This window comes from Tachyglossus aculeatus, chromosome 2, assembly GCF_015852505.1.
Source record: "Tachyglossus aculeatus isolate mTacAcu1 chromosome 2, mTacAcu1.pri, whole genome shotgun sequence".
NCBI lineage: Eukaryota > Metazoa > Chordata > Mammalia > Monotremata > Tachyglossidae > Tachyglossus > Tachyglossus aculeatus.
The window spans coordinates 45,839,279-45,854,727 of record NC_052067.1 but is presented as its reverse complement, the minus strand read 5'-3'; the positions used below and the strand labels follow the sequence as shown (position 1 = coordinate 45,854,727).

At 45.2% G+C, this 15,449-nt stretch overlaps 1 non-coding gene across 1 annotated transcript; it reads left to right on the top strand.

Moving 5' to 3' along the window:
* Positions 1 to 11,089: 11,089 nt before the first annotated feature.
* LOC119924889 lies at positions 11,090 to 11,227 on the top strand. Its single transcript, XR_005449568.1, has one exon. It is a non-coding gene; the product is annotated as a small nucleolar RNA SNORA7 (small nucleolar RNA).
* The last annotated feature ends 4,222 nt before the right edge of the window (positions 11,228 to 15,449 follow it).

Sequence of the window (15,449 nt, the reverse complement as noted above, 5' to 3'; positions counted from 1 at the left end):
AAATGTGCCTTTCATCTCCACCCAAACTGTTACCATGTTAATCCTGGCACTTATCCTATCCTGCCTTGATTACTGCCATCAGCGTCCTCCCTGACCTCCCTGCCTCCCGTCTTTCCCCACTCCAGTCCATACTTCACTCTGCAGCCTGATCATTTTTCTACAAAACCTGTCAGCCCTTGTTTCCCCACTCTTCAAGACCCTCCAGTGGTTGGTTGCCCATCCACCTCCACGTCAAACAGAAACTCCCTATCATTGGCTTTAAAGTTCTCCAACACCTTGCCCCTTCCTACCTCACCTCACTTCTACTACAATCCAGCCCACACTCTTCGCTCCTCTAATGCCAGCCTACTCACTTTACCTCCATCTCATCTCTCTCACCACTGACTTCTTGCCCACATCCTGCCTCTACCCTGGAACTTCCTCCCTCTTTATATCCAACAGACAATTACTCTCTCCACTTTCAAAGTCTTAATGATGGCACATCTCCTCCAAAGATCTTCCCCAACTAAGCCCTTATTTCTTTTTTTCCCACTCCCTTCTGTGTCATCCTCACACTTGGATTTGCATCCTTCATTCAACCCTCTCTTAGCCCCACAGCACTTCCGTATATATCAGAAATGTACATGCGTATTGGCCTCCTGGAGGAGATGTGCCTTCGATAAGGCTTTGAGGTGGGGAGAGTCACTGTCTGTCGAATATGAGGAGGAAGGGTGTTCCGGGCCGGAGGCAGGACATGGGCCAGGGGTCAGCGGTGAGACGGGGAGATGGCGGCACAGTGAGAAGGTTAGCACTAGATGAGTGAAGTGTTTGAGCTGGGTTGTAATAAGGGAGAAGTGTGGTGAGGTAGGAGAGGGCAAGGTGTTGGAGAGCTTTAAAGCTAATGGTGAGAAGTTTTTGCTTGATACGGAGGTAGATCAATCAATCAATCATATTTATTGAGCGCTTACTGTGTGCAGAGCTCTGTACTAAGTGCTTGGGAAGTACAAGTTGGCAACATATAGAGACGGTCCCTACCCAACAGTGGGCTCACAGTCTAGAAGGGGAAGGTAGATGGGCAACCACTGGACCTTTTTGAGAGGCGAGGTGACGTGTCCTGAGCGTTTTGTAGAAAAATGATCTGGGCAGCAGAGTGAAGTATGGACTGGAGTGGGGAGAGACAGGAGGCTGGGAGGTCAGCAAGGAGGCTGATGCAATAATCCAGGAGGTATAGGATGAGTGACTGGATTAACAAGGTAGAAGTTTGGATGAAGAGAAAATTGATTGCTACTCAATAAATAACAATTGATTGATTGTTTGATTGAAGAAACAATAGAAAAACTCAAACAACTCTTAGTAGAGGAACTAGAATCAAGTTGGCCTAAGGGAAAGAGCATGGGCCTGGGTATCAGAAGACTTGTCTGCTGTGTAACTTTGGGCAGGTCACTTCAGTTGTCTGTGCCTCAGTTCCCTCTTCTGTAAAATAGGGATTAAGACTGCAAGCCCCGTGCGGAACAGGGACTGTGTCCAACCTGATTTGCTTGTATCTACTCCAGCACTTAGTACAGTGCCTGGTACACAGTATTTAACAAATACCATTTTCTAAAAATAGGACGAATAAAAATATAAAAACAGTAGGATACTGTGGCTGGTTTATTGGTTGTTATATTGTAATCTCCAAAGCACACACTACAGTGCTTTGCATACAGTAAGCGCTCAATAAATACAATTGAATGAATGATTGAATAAAGCAATGGGGCTTCAGGCTTCTAACACTTCAGAGTCCAAAAGTCCCGGTCCCAGTCACTGCCACTGTAATTTTATTTATTTCTATTAATGTCTCTCTCCCCCTTTAGACTGTAAGCTGACTGTGGGCTGGGAATGTGTCTGCTAATATTCTTATTCTGTATTCTCCCATATTCTCCCACTCCCTTCTGCTTCTCCTTGACTTCCCTTTTTTCAGCCCCCCACCTAGCTTCACTGCACTTATGTCCACATCCATCATTGATTTCTTTCTATTAATGTCTGTCCCCCCTCTAGACTTGCTGTGTGAGCCCGTTCTGAGCAGGGAATGTGTCTAATGATTGTTGTATTGTACTCCCCCAAGCACTTAGTACAGTGCTCTGCACACAGTGAGCCTTCAGTCCCACCTTCTGCCTCTTACCAACCTCTTCTCTTCCTGAGGTCAGAGACTCTGCTGCCAAACTTGACTCCTCATGGCAAGCTTCTCACTGTGCCTCGATCTCACCTGCCTCCACCGACCCCTGGACCACAGCCTGCCTCTAGCCTGGAACGCCCTCCCTCCTCACATCCGACAGACAATGACTCTCCCCAACTTCCAAGCCTTACTGAAGGCCCATCTCCTCCAGGAAGCCTTCCCTGACTAAGCCCCCCTTTTCTTTTCTCCGACTCCCTTCTGCATCACCCTGACTTGCTCCCTTTATTCAACCCCCGTCCTAGCCCCACAGCACATGTCCATATCTGTCATTTTTTTTGCTTGTATTAATGTCTGTCTCCCCTCCTCTAGACTGTAAGCTTTTTGTGGGCAGGGAATGGGTCTGTTTATTGTTGTATTGTACTCTTCAAAACGCTTAGTACAGTGCTCTGAACACAGTAAGGGCTCATTAAAAACAACTGAATGAAAGAATGAAAGATCCAGTGACCTCCAAGACAGGAGTGGTGGAGGGATACGGTCAACTAAAAAAGTTCTGGGAAACCACAAGGTGCAACTTCAGGGAGAGGAGATGCTGCCCCATTAAATGTGGGAATGGGAGAGGGGACTGGACTCCTTCAGAACAGACCTCCCCATCCACCTTGCCCCCCAAAAAACAATATTTGGGGCCACCAGTGTCTCCTATGCACTTCAATCCTCACCTCCCCATTCAATCAGTCAGTCAGTTTTTGAGTGCTTACTGTGTGCAGAACACTGTACTAAGCACTTGGGAGAGGACATAAGCTCATCTCTAGAGAGTAAACTCATTGTGGGCAGGCAATATGTCTGTGCACCGTTATATTGTCCTCTCCCAAGTGCTTAGCACAGTGCCTGGCAAACAGTAAGCGCTCAATAAATATGACTGAAAGACTACAGTAGAATAATATAATGGACACATTCTCTGGCCACAGTGAGCTCACAGTCTAGAGAATGCCACAGCACTTATGTACATATCTTGCAACTTGATTGCATCCCCTACCTGTAATTTACTTTATAATTTGTCTCCTCCACTAGACTGTAAGCTCCTTGAAGGTGGGGATTGTTCTTGGGAGTTAGAAGTCGTAGGTTCTAATTCCCGCTCCCCACTTGTCAGCTGTGTGACTTTGGGAAAGCCACTTTAACTTCTCTGGGACTCAGTTCCCTCATCGTAAAATGAAAATTAAGATTGTGAGCCCAAGGTGGGACCACCTGATCACCTTGTATCTACTCCAGAGCTTAGAACAGTGCTTGGCCCATAGTAAGCATTTAACAAATAGCATTGCAGCTTGGCTTAGTGGAAAGAGCCCGGGTTTGGAAGTCAGAGGTCATGGGTTTGAATCCCAGCTCTGCTACTTGTCAGCTGTGTGACTTTGGGCAAGTCACTTCACTTCTCTGTGCTTCAGTTCCCTCATCTGTAAAATGGGGATGAAGACTGTGAGCCCCACATGTGACAACCTGATTACCTTGTATCTCCCCCAGTGCTTAGAACAGTGCTTGGCACATAGTAAGTGCTTAACAAATACCATCATTATCATCATCACCTTGTATCTCCTCCAGTGCTTAGAATAGTGCTTGGCCCATAGTAAGCATTTAACAAATACCATTATTATTAGTAGTAGTAGTATCATACTTTCCCAAGTATGTAGCATGTAGAGTGCTCTGCTCTCAATCAATGCTATCGATCGATTGATTAATTCAACAAGGCTATCTCTGGCTCTTCTTTCCCCCTCTAGCCACTGTGGGCAGGGACTGTGTCTACTTTCATTCATTCGTTCAATCGATCATATTTATTGAGGGCTTACTGTGTGCAGATAAGTGCTTGGAAGAATACAATGCAACAGATATATGTAGTATTCTCCCAAGCACTTATCTGCACACAATAAGTGCTCAATAAATGTGATTGATTGATTGATTGATTGATTGATCTCCTTTCCTAGCTCTAGGACTCTCCTTGTGATGGGTTGTTTGTTGATGTATTTGTTTCTCCTTTTGGCTATAAATATTGGGATGGTTGAGATCAAATGGCCTGTGACTCACCCATCCCTGGTGTCATCGCTACAGTGAGCAGCTTTTTATAGACTCCTCTCAGACAGAAACAAGCCAATTATCTGGTTCCCACCGGGAAGGCTCAGCTCCAGGGCTTTGAGCCACATTTTTGTCCCGCGGGGGGAATCGTGTCAGAACGGGAATGGAAAAAAGCAAATGAAGCATCAGGAGCAGAGAGGGTAATAGAGGAGCAGCGTAGCCTAGAGGAAAGAACACGGGCCTGGAAGTTAGAATTCCAATCCATACTCTGCCACGTGTCTGCTGTGTGACCTTGGTCAAGTCACTTCCCTTCTTGGTGCCTCAGTTCCCTCTTCTATAAAATGGGGATGAAGACTATGAGCCCCATGTAGGACAGGGAATGTGTCCAACCTGATTATCTCGTATCTCTCCAGCGCTTAGAACAGTACTTGGCACACAGTAAACACTTAACAAGTACCAAATTATTCATTATTATTATTCCCAGTCCAGTACAGAGTGCAGAAGGCTGGGAGAGTCTTGACTTGAAGCAGGTAGGGAGTCCCAGGTGGGAAGAAGGAGAAGCAGGTCAGTCAGTCGATTGAATTCATTGAGCGCTTACTGTGTGCAGAGCACTTAAGCACTCGGGAGAGTACGATATAACAATATTACAGACACAGTTGCTGTCCAAACTAGCTATATGGGCAGAGAGACATTAATATAATGCAGCTGGCTATCATTTTGGGTACCATGCTCAACTGCTCAACACCCCCGCTTTTCCTCTGCTCCTCCTCCCCTCCCCATCACCCCCACTCCCTCCCTCTGCCCTATGCCTTTCCCCTCCCCACAGCACTTGTGTATATTTGTACATATTTATTACTCTATTTATTTTATTAATGATGTGTATATATAATTCTGTTTATATATTTTGATGATACTGACACTTGTCTACTTGTTTTGTTTTGTTGTCTGTCTCCCCCTTCGAGACTGTGAGTCTGTTGTTGGGTAGGGACTGTCTCTGTTGCCAAATTGTACTTTCCAAGCACTTAGTGCAGTGCTCTGCACATAGTAAGCACTCAATAAATACAACTGACTGACTGACTGAATGAATGAACTGCATCACCATGTACACTCTGTAATGCTCCAGTTATGCCTTCATACCCCCTTTTATGGAAAGCCCACATTATAGTAATAATAATTATGGTACTTCATTCATTCAATCGAATTTATTGAGCACTTACTGTGTGCAGAGCACTGTACTAAGTGCTTGGAGCCCTGTACTAAATGCTTGGTACTTCTTAAGCAATACGGTGTTCTAAGCACTGTTCTAAGCACTGGGGTAGATACAAGTTGATCAGATTGGACACAGTCCCCATCCCCCGTGGAGCTCACAGTATTCATCCCCATTTTACAGATGAGGGGGCTGAGGCAGAGAGATGTGAAGTGACTTGCCCAAAGTCACACAGCAGACACGACATTATGAATCTCACGGCTTTGACCAACACCACACACATGCACAGAAATATTTTTCCCAGCATCACATTGCGATGTGTATTGCCAGCTCAATGTTCCCTAACTGGATTTTTTAATGGTACTTATTAAGGGATTATTTTGTGACACTGTACTAAGCCCTGGGGTAGATACAGGTTAATCAGGTTGGACACAGTCCCTGTCCCACATGGGGTTCACAGTCCAAGTCAAACCTTATTTTCAGAATTTGAGTGATTTTTGAGGGGGTCATTTGTTAAGTGTTTACTATGTGTCAAGCATTGTTCTAAGCACTGGTGTAGATACAAGTTAATTAGGTCGGACGCAGTCTGTGTCCCACATGGGGCTCACAGTCTAAGTAGGAGGGAGAACAGGTATTGAATCCCCATTTTACAGATGAGGTAAATGAGGCCCAGAGAAGTGAAGTGACTTGTCCAAGGTCACACAGCAGACAAATGGCAGAGCTGGGATTTGAATCCAGATCTTCTGGTTCCAAGGCCCGGACTTCTTCCACTAGGCTAGGCTGCTTCCCTAACAGTTCTGTCCAAAACGCAGATGGTGTAGTGGATAGAGCACGAGTCTGGGAATCAGAAGGTTATGGGATCTAATCCTCCTCCATCACTCATCTGCTGTGTGACCCTTGGCAAGCCACTTCACTTCTCTGCGCCTCAGTTACCTCAGCAGTAAAATGTCCAAATTGATTTGCTTGTATCCACCCCAGTGCTTAGTACAGTGTTTGGCACTTAGTATGTGCTTAACCAATACCATCATTATATTGTGAAATAACTGACTAATGGCTACAGAATTCCTTTTGGTGATCTGCAACATGGCAAAGAATCCACAAGAGGTCGCATTGCCCAAACAAGACTCACCAAACATAAAAATAATAATAACAAAAATAATAATAATCATGGCATTTATTAAGCACTTATTATATGCAAAGCACTGTTCTAAGAGCTGGGGAGGTTACAGGGTGATCAGGTTGTCCCACGTGTGGCTCACAGTCTTAATCCCCATTTTACAGATGAGGTAACTGAGGAACAGAGAAGTGAAGTGACTTGCCCAAAGTCACACAGCTGACAAGTGGCAGGTCTGGGATTTGAACCCATGACCTCTGACTCCAAAGCCTGTGCTCATTCCACTGAGCCATGCCGCTTCTCTATGTCTGGAAGGGATTTTCATTCATTCAGTCCATCATATTTATTGGGCACAAAGCACTGTACTAAGTGCTTGGAAGATTTTTGGATCGAGTCCCTGAGCCAAAGCTACAGCAGCCAGGGCTCCTCCATCTATGCTGCTCTAATGTTCCTGGAATGATTATGGTGGTATTTGTTAAGGGCTTACTCTGTGCCAAGAACTGTACAAAGCACTGGGGAGATCGAGCTGATCAGGTTGGACACAGTCCTTGTCCCACAAGGGGCTTTCAGTGTAAGTAGGAGGGAAAACAGGTATTGAATTCCCATTATGCAAATTAGGAAACTGAGGCCCAGAGAATTTCAGTGACTCGTCCAAAGTCACACAGCAGGCAAGTAGAATTAGAACCCAGGTCTTCTGACTCTCAGGTCCATGCTCTTTCCTCTAGACCACATTGTGTCCATACCTAGCTCACTGTGGACAGGGAACGTGTCTGTTTATTGTTTATTGTATTCACCCAAAGTCTTATTACAGTGCTCTGTAAATACGATTGATTGACTGGCTGACTTTGGGGTGAGGGTGGAGGCCGGGCTGGGCTTGCTTGTTTTCCCTCCACAACATTTCCCAAATCCACCCCTCCCCATCCACCCAAATGGTCACTACCCTGATTCAAGGTCTCATCACCTCCCAACTAGACTCAAAAAATTATATTAATAAGAATAATTATTAAGAAGCTGTGTGGCCTTATGGATAGAACATGGGTCTGGGAGTCAGGGGGACCTTGGATCTAATTCCGGCTCCATCACTTTTCTTCTGAAGTGCCCGCAGTATGGTGCCCAAACTGGATCATGGCAGCACGAGAAAAGCAGGGTGGCCTAGTGGATGGAGCTTGGGTCGGGGCAAATCACTTAACTTCTGTTTCTGTTTGATGTGGAGATAACTGATGATGATGATGATGATATTTGTTAAGTGCTTACTATGTGCCAAGCACCATTTTAAGTGCTGGGGTAGATACAAGCTAATCAGGTTGTCCCACATGGGGCTCACAGTCTTAATCCCCATTTTACAGATGAGATAACTGAGGCACAGAGAATTTAAGGGACTTACCCAAAGTCACACAGCTGACAAGTGGCAGAGCTGGGATTAGAACCTACAACCTCTGACTCCCAAGCCAGTGCTCTTTCCACTAAGCCACGCTGCGTCTCACTGACTGACCAATCAGTGGAGGATTCCCAGGAGTGGAAAGATCTGGTCTGAGGAGTTTTTGGCCAGCTGGGTCTAGGTCATCTCTGGTGAAGATTTCTGACCAAATATCTACCTCTGTCAAGTAGAGAAGCAATGTGGCCTAGTGGAAAGAGCCTGGGCCCGGAAACCAGAGGACCTGGGTTCTATTCCCAGCTCCACCACTTGTCTGCTGGGTGACCTTGGGTGAGTCACTTCACTTCCCTGTGCCTCCATTTCTTTGACTGCAAAATGGGGATTCAGTAGCGGTTCTGTAAAAAGAGGATTCAATTCTTATCCTCCCTCCTACTTGTGAGCCCTGTGTGGGACAGGGCCTGTAACCAGTCTGATTAATTTGTATCTACTCCAGTGCTTAACAAATACCATAAAAAAAGAAAAAGGGAAAAATAACAGAAAAATGGCTGGCCAGTGTTAGAGTCAAGACCACAGCAGCCTCCAACTCACCTGCCTGTTGCTACTAATAAAAATAATGATAAAATAATAATAACAGTGGTAATTGTGAAGCACGTACTAAGTGCCAAGCACCATAGTAAGTGCTGGGGTAAATACAAGGTAGTCAGGTTGGACCCAGCCCATATCGAGCCCACATTTTAAGCTGGAAGGAGAAGAGAAGCAGCATGGTCTAATGGATAGAGTATGGAGCTGGGAGTCAGAGGGTCATGGGCTCTAATCCTTTCTCTGCCACTTCTCTGTTGTGTGAACTGGGCAAGTCACTTCACTTCTCTGGGCCTCAGTTACCTCGTCTGTAAACTGGGGATTGAGACAGTGAGCCCCATGTACGACAGGGACTATGTCCAACTCGATTTGCTTGTATCCACCCCAGCACTTAGTACAGTACCTGGCACATAGTAAGTGCTTAATAAGTACCATAATTATTATTACTATTATTGTCTGCTAACTCTGTTATATTGTACTCTTCCAAGCATTTAGTACAGTGTTCTGCACATACTAAGTGCTCAATAAATGTGATGGACTGATTGATTGACTCCTCCAAGGGATCTTTTGCTGGTATGGGGCTCCAGAGCTCAGGGCCAGGCAAACTGGGACTGGTCTTTGAGGTCACCATTCCTTTATTCATTGTCATATTTATTGAGCATTTACTGTGTGCAGAGTACACAGTACTCTGGGAAAGTACAATACAACAATAAGCAGTGACACTCCCTGACCACAATGAGTTTACTATCCAGACTGGGGAAAACAGACATCAATCCAAATAAATAAAATTACAGATGTGTACATAAGTGGTTAGGGGCTGAGAGGGGGGAAGAGCAAAGGGAGCAAGTCAGGGGGACGCAGAAGGGAGTAGGAGATGATGAAAAGCGGGATTTCATCTAGGAAGGCCTCTTAGAGATGTGTCTTCAATAAGGCTTTGAAGTAGGGAAGAGTGGTTGTCTGTATGATTAGAGTAAAGGCGTTCCAGGCCAGAGGTGAGGGGTCGGTGGTGAGACAGGTGAGATAGAGGGGCAGTGAAAAGGTTAGCACTAAAGGAGTGAAATGTGTGGGCTGTGTTGTACAAGGAGAGAAGCAAGGTGAGGTAGGAGGGTGTGAGGTGATGGAGAACTTTAAAGCCAATGGTGAGGAGTTTTCGTTTTATATGGAGGTGGATGGGCAACCACTGGAGATTTTTGAGTGTCATGTCCAGAACGTTTTTGTAGAGAAATGATCTGGGCAGCAGAGCAAAGTATGGTCTGGATTGGGGAGAGACAGGAAGCTGGGAGGTCAGCAACGAAGCTGATGTAGTAATCCAGGCGTGATAGGATGAGTGACTGTATTAACGTGGTACTAGTATGGATGCAGAGGAAAGTGTGGATTTTAGTGATCTTGTGAAGGTGGGATGGACAGGATGTGGTGATGTATTGAATATGTGGGTTGAATGAGAGAGAGGAGTCAAGGATAATGCCAAGGTTCTGGGCTTGTGAGAAAGGAAGCATTGTGGTGCTGTCTAGAGTGATGGGAAAGTAAGGGGGAGGACAAGGTTTGGGTGGGAAGATATGGAGCTCTCTTTGGACATGTTAAGTTTGAGGTGACAGGAGAGCATCCAAGTAGAGATGTCTTGAATGTTGGAAGAAATGTGAGCCTGGAGAGAGGGAGGGAGATCAGGGCTGGAGATGTAGATTGGGGTGTCATCTGCATAGAAATGGTAATTGAAGCCCTGGGAGTGAATGACCTCTCCAAGGGAATGAGTGTAGATGGAAAATAGAAGGGGACCCAGAACTGAACTTTGAGGGACCCCCACGGTTAGAGGGTGGGAGGCAGAGGAGGAGCCTGCGAAGAAGACTGAGACTGGCTGGCCAAAGAGATAAGAGGAGAACCAGGAGAGGACTGAGTCAGCAAAGTCAAGGCTGGATATTGTTTCCAGGAGAAGGGGCACAGTGTCAAAGGCAGCTGAGACGTCAAGGAGGATTAGGATGAAGTAGAGGCTGTGGGATTTGGCAAGAAGGAGATCGTTGCTGACCTTTGAGAGGGCGGTTTCAGCAGGATGTGATTTTCATGTGGAACTGAGGAATGCTGGGAAATCAGCAGTGGATGAGGGTTGTCTACCCACCTCCTGGCTAAGAACCACCAGTCTCCTGATCGCTCTGTGTACCAACACGGCTCTTTGGTTCCCCTTCGGTCCACATCTGGACGGTTACGAGATATGAACCCTTGTTTGCAAAATGAAATGCGCATCTGACTTGAGTTCCCTCCCCAGAGCCAAGTTTCAGTGGGCTGAGAATTGAACTAGCCAAAGTTCAAAACACCAGAAAACCCAAATTTGGATCAGAGTAGTTCTGCCAGTCCCTGTGGTAATTTTATATTCCTGAAATATATGAAAAAATGGATTCTGATGTCAGATTTCTTCCGGACAGCATCCTGGGGTCAAGCAATCAGGCATCTGGAGGAAGCAAGTCACAGTGGTGTGGTTTGTGAAACGCCAAGCTCAGATATGATTTAAGAAACAACAGTTTGGTACTTCCCATCTCCACACTCTTTTTAGGGTCAACAAGCCCATACTTTCTTTCACTGCTTCCCCTCACTGCTTCCCCTCAGAATAACCAAGACCTAAAATCCTCCATATCCCTCTCGGGATAGCACCTGGAGAGTTTCCAGTCCTCTACCAGTCTTGACTATGGGAGGGAGAGTCAAGCAGAGGCCTATCCATTCCATTCCTAGCTTGGGCAGTGGCTAGTGAGTGGAAGGCAATGTGCTACAAGTCAAAACTCACCTGTGTTGGGCAGCAGCAGCACGGGAGAAAGTCGAGGGCAGAGATTTGAGTTTACTGTTTGGAAGGAGTCGATGGTAAACCACTTCCGCATTTTGACCAAGAAAATTCTATGGATCCACTACCAGAACGATTGCAGATGGAGGCGGGGTGTTCAGGGAGAGATATAACCATGGTGTCGCTATGGGTCAAAGATGACTAGATGGCAAAAGAGAAGACAAAATCCTCCACAACACAGCCTGGTGTAAAGAGCACAGGCCTTGGAGTCAGAGAACCTGAGTTCTCATCTCAACTCTGCCATTTGTCTGCTGTGTGAGCTTGGGGAAGTCACTTATTTTCTCTGTGCCTCAGTTCCTCATCTTTAAAATGGGGCTTCCTTCCTACTTACACTCTGAGCCCCATGTGGGACAGGGACTGCGTCTGAACTGATGACTTTCTGTCTACCTCGGGGCTTACCATATAGTGAGCACTTAAGGAAAACTAGAAATATAATTAGCTGCTGAGTTGCCTCCTTTTCCCAAGGATGGATCCAACTGGGGTAGACCTGGGAATGGCCTACTGGAGAGAGCATGGGCTTGGGAGTCAGAAAGACCTGGGTTCTAATCCGAGGTCTGTCACTTGTTTTTTGTGTGACCTTGGGGAGGTCACTTCACTTCTCTTGCCTCAGTTACCTCATCTGGAAAATGGGGATTAAGCCTGTGAGCCCCATCTGGGATAGGGACTGTGTGCAACCTCTTTACCTGGTATCTACCCCAGCGTTTAAAACAGAGCTCTATACATAGCAAGTGCTTAACAAATACCATAATAATAATTATTATCATTAAATTAAAGCTAAGAGGAATGATTAGAGTTAAAGATATATACATAAGTGCAGTGCAGGGCATTGCTGGGGTGGGGGGAGTGCCCAAGTTCTTAGGTGATGCGGAAATCCTGAGGTAGGAATTGTGGGTAGATTTAAGGTCGGGAGATGAGATGAACAATTTCCGCAGGAAAATAGAAAATCAGAAAGGGCTTTGAAGCTGCCGGGGGGTTCGGGAGGAACAACTATCTGTGGAAGGAGTAATAATAATAATAATAATAATGATAATAATAATAATAATAATAATAATAACAATAACTTTGGTATTTGTTAAGCACTTACTATGTGCCAGACACTGTTCTGATCACTGGGATGGATACAAGCAAATTGGTTTGGACACAGTCCCTGTCCGACATGGGGCTCACCAAGTCTTACAGGAACCACACTGAAGGTGCATTAAATCTTTAATAGTTTGGACATCTTTATCTAGACTTTAGTCCATTTATATTCCAGTTTTTGTCACCATCAGAAGAATGGGAAACATTGAGCTCTGTGGAATTTCATTGCCATTTTAAAAAATTCTCATTTAAAAACAGTAGGCGACATATTCCTCCTATTGCATTTGATTTGTACATTTTCTGACCCTAAGATAAAATTAAATTTAACTAAAAGAAAAGACAGAGTCTAGCAACATATGATCTTTAAAAATGATTGCTTTAAAGGATGCCCCAAAGTATTTATTCATTCCTTCAGTTTATGGTGCATATCAAGAGTCTATTTTGATGAATGTACTAGTCACCCACAAATGAGCAGCAGACCATATCAACATGTTTTAAATTTGCACATCTATGCTATGTGACTCAAACTTTTCTCTGTAAATATTTTTCTTATGGTTACTCACTAGAAATTATAGACTTTGGGAATCTATTTTGGCCAACCGAAAAATGTAATTTTTTTTATGCATAATCACAATTACCCAGAAAGGTAACCAGACACTCAATTGGAAACATGATGCTTTGTTCTGGTTTTCTAGAAAGGCTCAAGGATTCCCTTGCCTGTGCCCCCCCACACCCCACAAAAAAGTAACCGGTCAATCAATCAATGAAATGGCAGTTATTGAATGTTTTCTGCATGCAGAGCCCTGTACTAAGTGCTTGGGATAGTACAATAGAATTGGTAGCAATAATCCCTTCCCTCAGGGAAGCAGAGTGGCCTAGTGGATAGAGCATGGGGCCTGGGAGCCAGTGGACATGGGTTCTAATCCCAGCTTCGCCACTTGTCTCCTGTGTGACCTTGGGCAAATCACTTCCCTTCTCTGGGCCCCAGTTTTTTCATCTGTAAAATGGGGATTAAATCCTACTCCCTCCTACTTACTGTGATCCCCCTGTGGAATAGGGATTGTGTCCAGCCTGACAAAATTGTATCTACCAGAGTGGCTTAGTGGAAAGAGCAGGGACCTGGGAGTCAGTAGGACTTGGGTTCTAATTCTGGCTTCGTCTCTAGTCTGCTGTGTGGTCTCAGGCAAGTCATTTCACTTCTCTGTGTCTCAGTTTCCTCATCTGTAAAATGAGGAGTAAGACTGTGAGCCCCATGTGGGACAGGGACTGTTTCCAACCCGATAATATTGTAACTTCCGCAGCACTTAGTACAGTACTGGCACACAGTACGTGCTTAACAAATACCACAGTTATTATTATCTACTCCAGTGCTTAGATCAGTGTTTGCTCGATAGGAAGCACTTTAAAAAAGGAGCTTGTAATTTAATGGGGGAGATAGGCAGTTATAAATTCAATAAAATCCAGAAAAAGGGACATACAACAGGTTATACTGAGAGAAGGAGGGATGTGTAGTTTGTAAATAATCAGTAGTGATAATAGTTATTAGCCACTTACATGTGAAAAGCACCATAGTAAACACTTGGAGAAAGCAAGCAAATTTAAAGTAAATAGGGAACTTTTTTTTTTTGTATTTGCTAAGCACTTTACTATGTTCCAAGGAATGTACTGGGGTAGATACAAAGCAATCAGGTTGGACACAGACCATGTCACACATGATCTCCCAATCTTAATCCCCTTTTCCAGATGAGGTAACTGAGGCTCAGAGAAGTAAAGTGACTTGCCCAAGATCACACAGCAGACAAGTGGCAGAGCTAGATTAGAACCCAGGTCCTCTGTTTCTCAGGCCCGTGCTCTTTCCAATAGGCCACGCTGCTTTCTAGTTCATGCCAGTTAATCAACTGATCAATCAATCAATCATATTTATTGAGCACTTACTGTGTGCAGAACTAGGCACTTGGGAGAGTACAATAGAACAGTGTAACAGATACATTCCCTGCCCAAATGAACTTAAAGTCTAGAGGGGGAGACAGACATTAATAGAAATTTAAAAATCACGGATACGTACATCGGTTCTGTGGGGCAGAGGGAGAGGTGAAAGGGAGAAAATCAGGGTGACACAGAAGGAAGTGGGAGAAGAGGAAAGGAGGGCTTAGTCAGGGAAGGCCTCTTGGAGGAGATGTGCCTTCAATAAAGCTTTGAAGGTGGGGAGATTGATGGTCTGTCGTATATGAAGAGGAAGGGTGTTCTAGCCAGAGGCAGGATGTAGGCGAGAGGTCAGCAGAGAGATAGATGAGATGGAGGCACAGTGAGAATGTTGGCATTAGAGGAGCAAAGAGTGTGGGCTGGGTTGTAGTAAGAAAGTAGTGAGGTGAGGTAGAAGGGGGGAAAGTGATTGAGTGCTTTAAAGCCAATGGAGAGGAGTTTCCGTTTGATGCAGCGGTGAATGGGCAACCACTGGAGTTCTTGAGGAATGGGGAGACATGGATTGAATGTTTTTGTTGAAATATGATCCAGACAGCAGAGTGAAGTATGGACTGGAGTGGGGAGAGACAGGGGGCTGGGAGGTCTGCAAGGAGGCTGATACAGTAATCAAAGCAGGTTAGGATAAATGCTCAGATTAATGTGGCAGCAGTTTGGATGGCCAAAAAAGGGCAGATTTTAGCAATGTTGTGAAGGTTGAACTGACAGGGTTTAGTGATGGATTGAATATGTGGATTGAATGAGAGAGTGAAGTCAAGGATAATGCCAAGGTACAGGCTTGTGAGACAGGAAGGATGGTGGTGCCATCTACAGTGATGGGAAAGTCAGGGGGAGGACAGGGTTTGGGTGGAAAGATATGGAGTTCTGTTTTGGACATGTTAAGCTTGAGGTGATGGCAGTACATCCAAGTAGGGATGGCCTCACAGCAGGAGGAAATGTGAGACTGCAGAGAAGAAGAGAGACCGAAGCTGGAGATGTAGATTTGGAAATCATCCTCAAAGAGGTGGTAGTTGAAGCCATGAGTGTGAATGGGTTCTCCAGGGGAGTGAGTGTAAATGGAGAATAGAAGGGGACCCAGAACTGCATCTTGAGGAACCC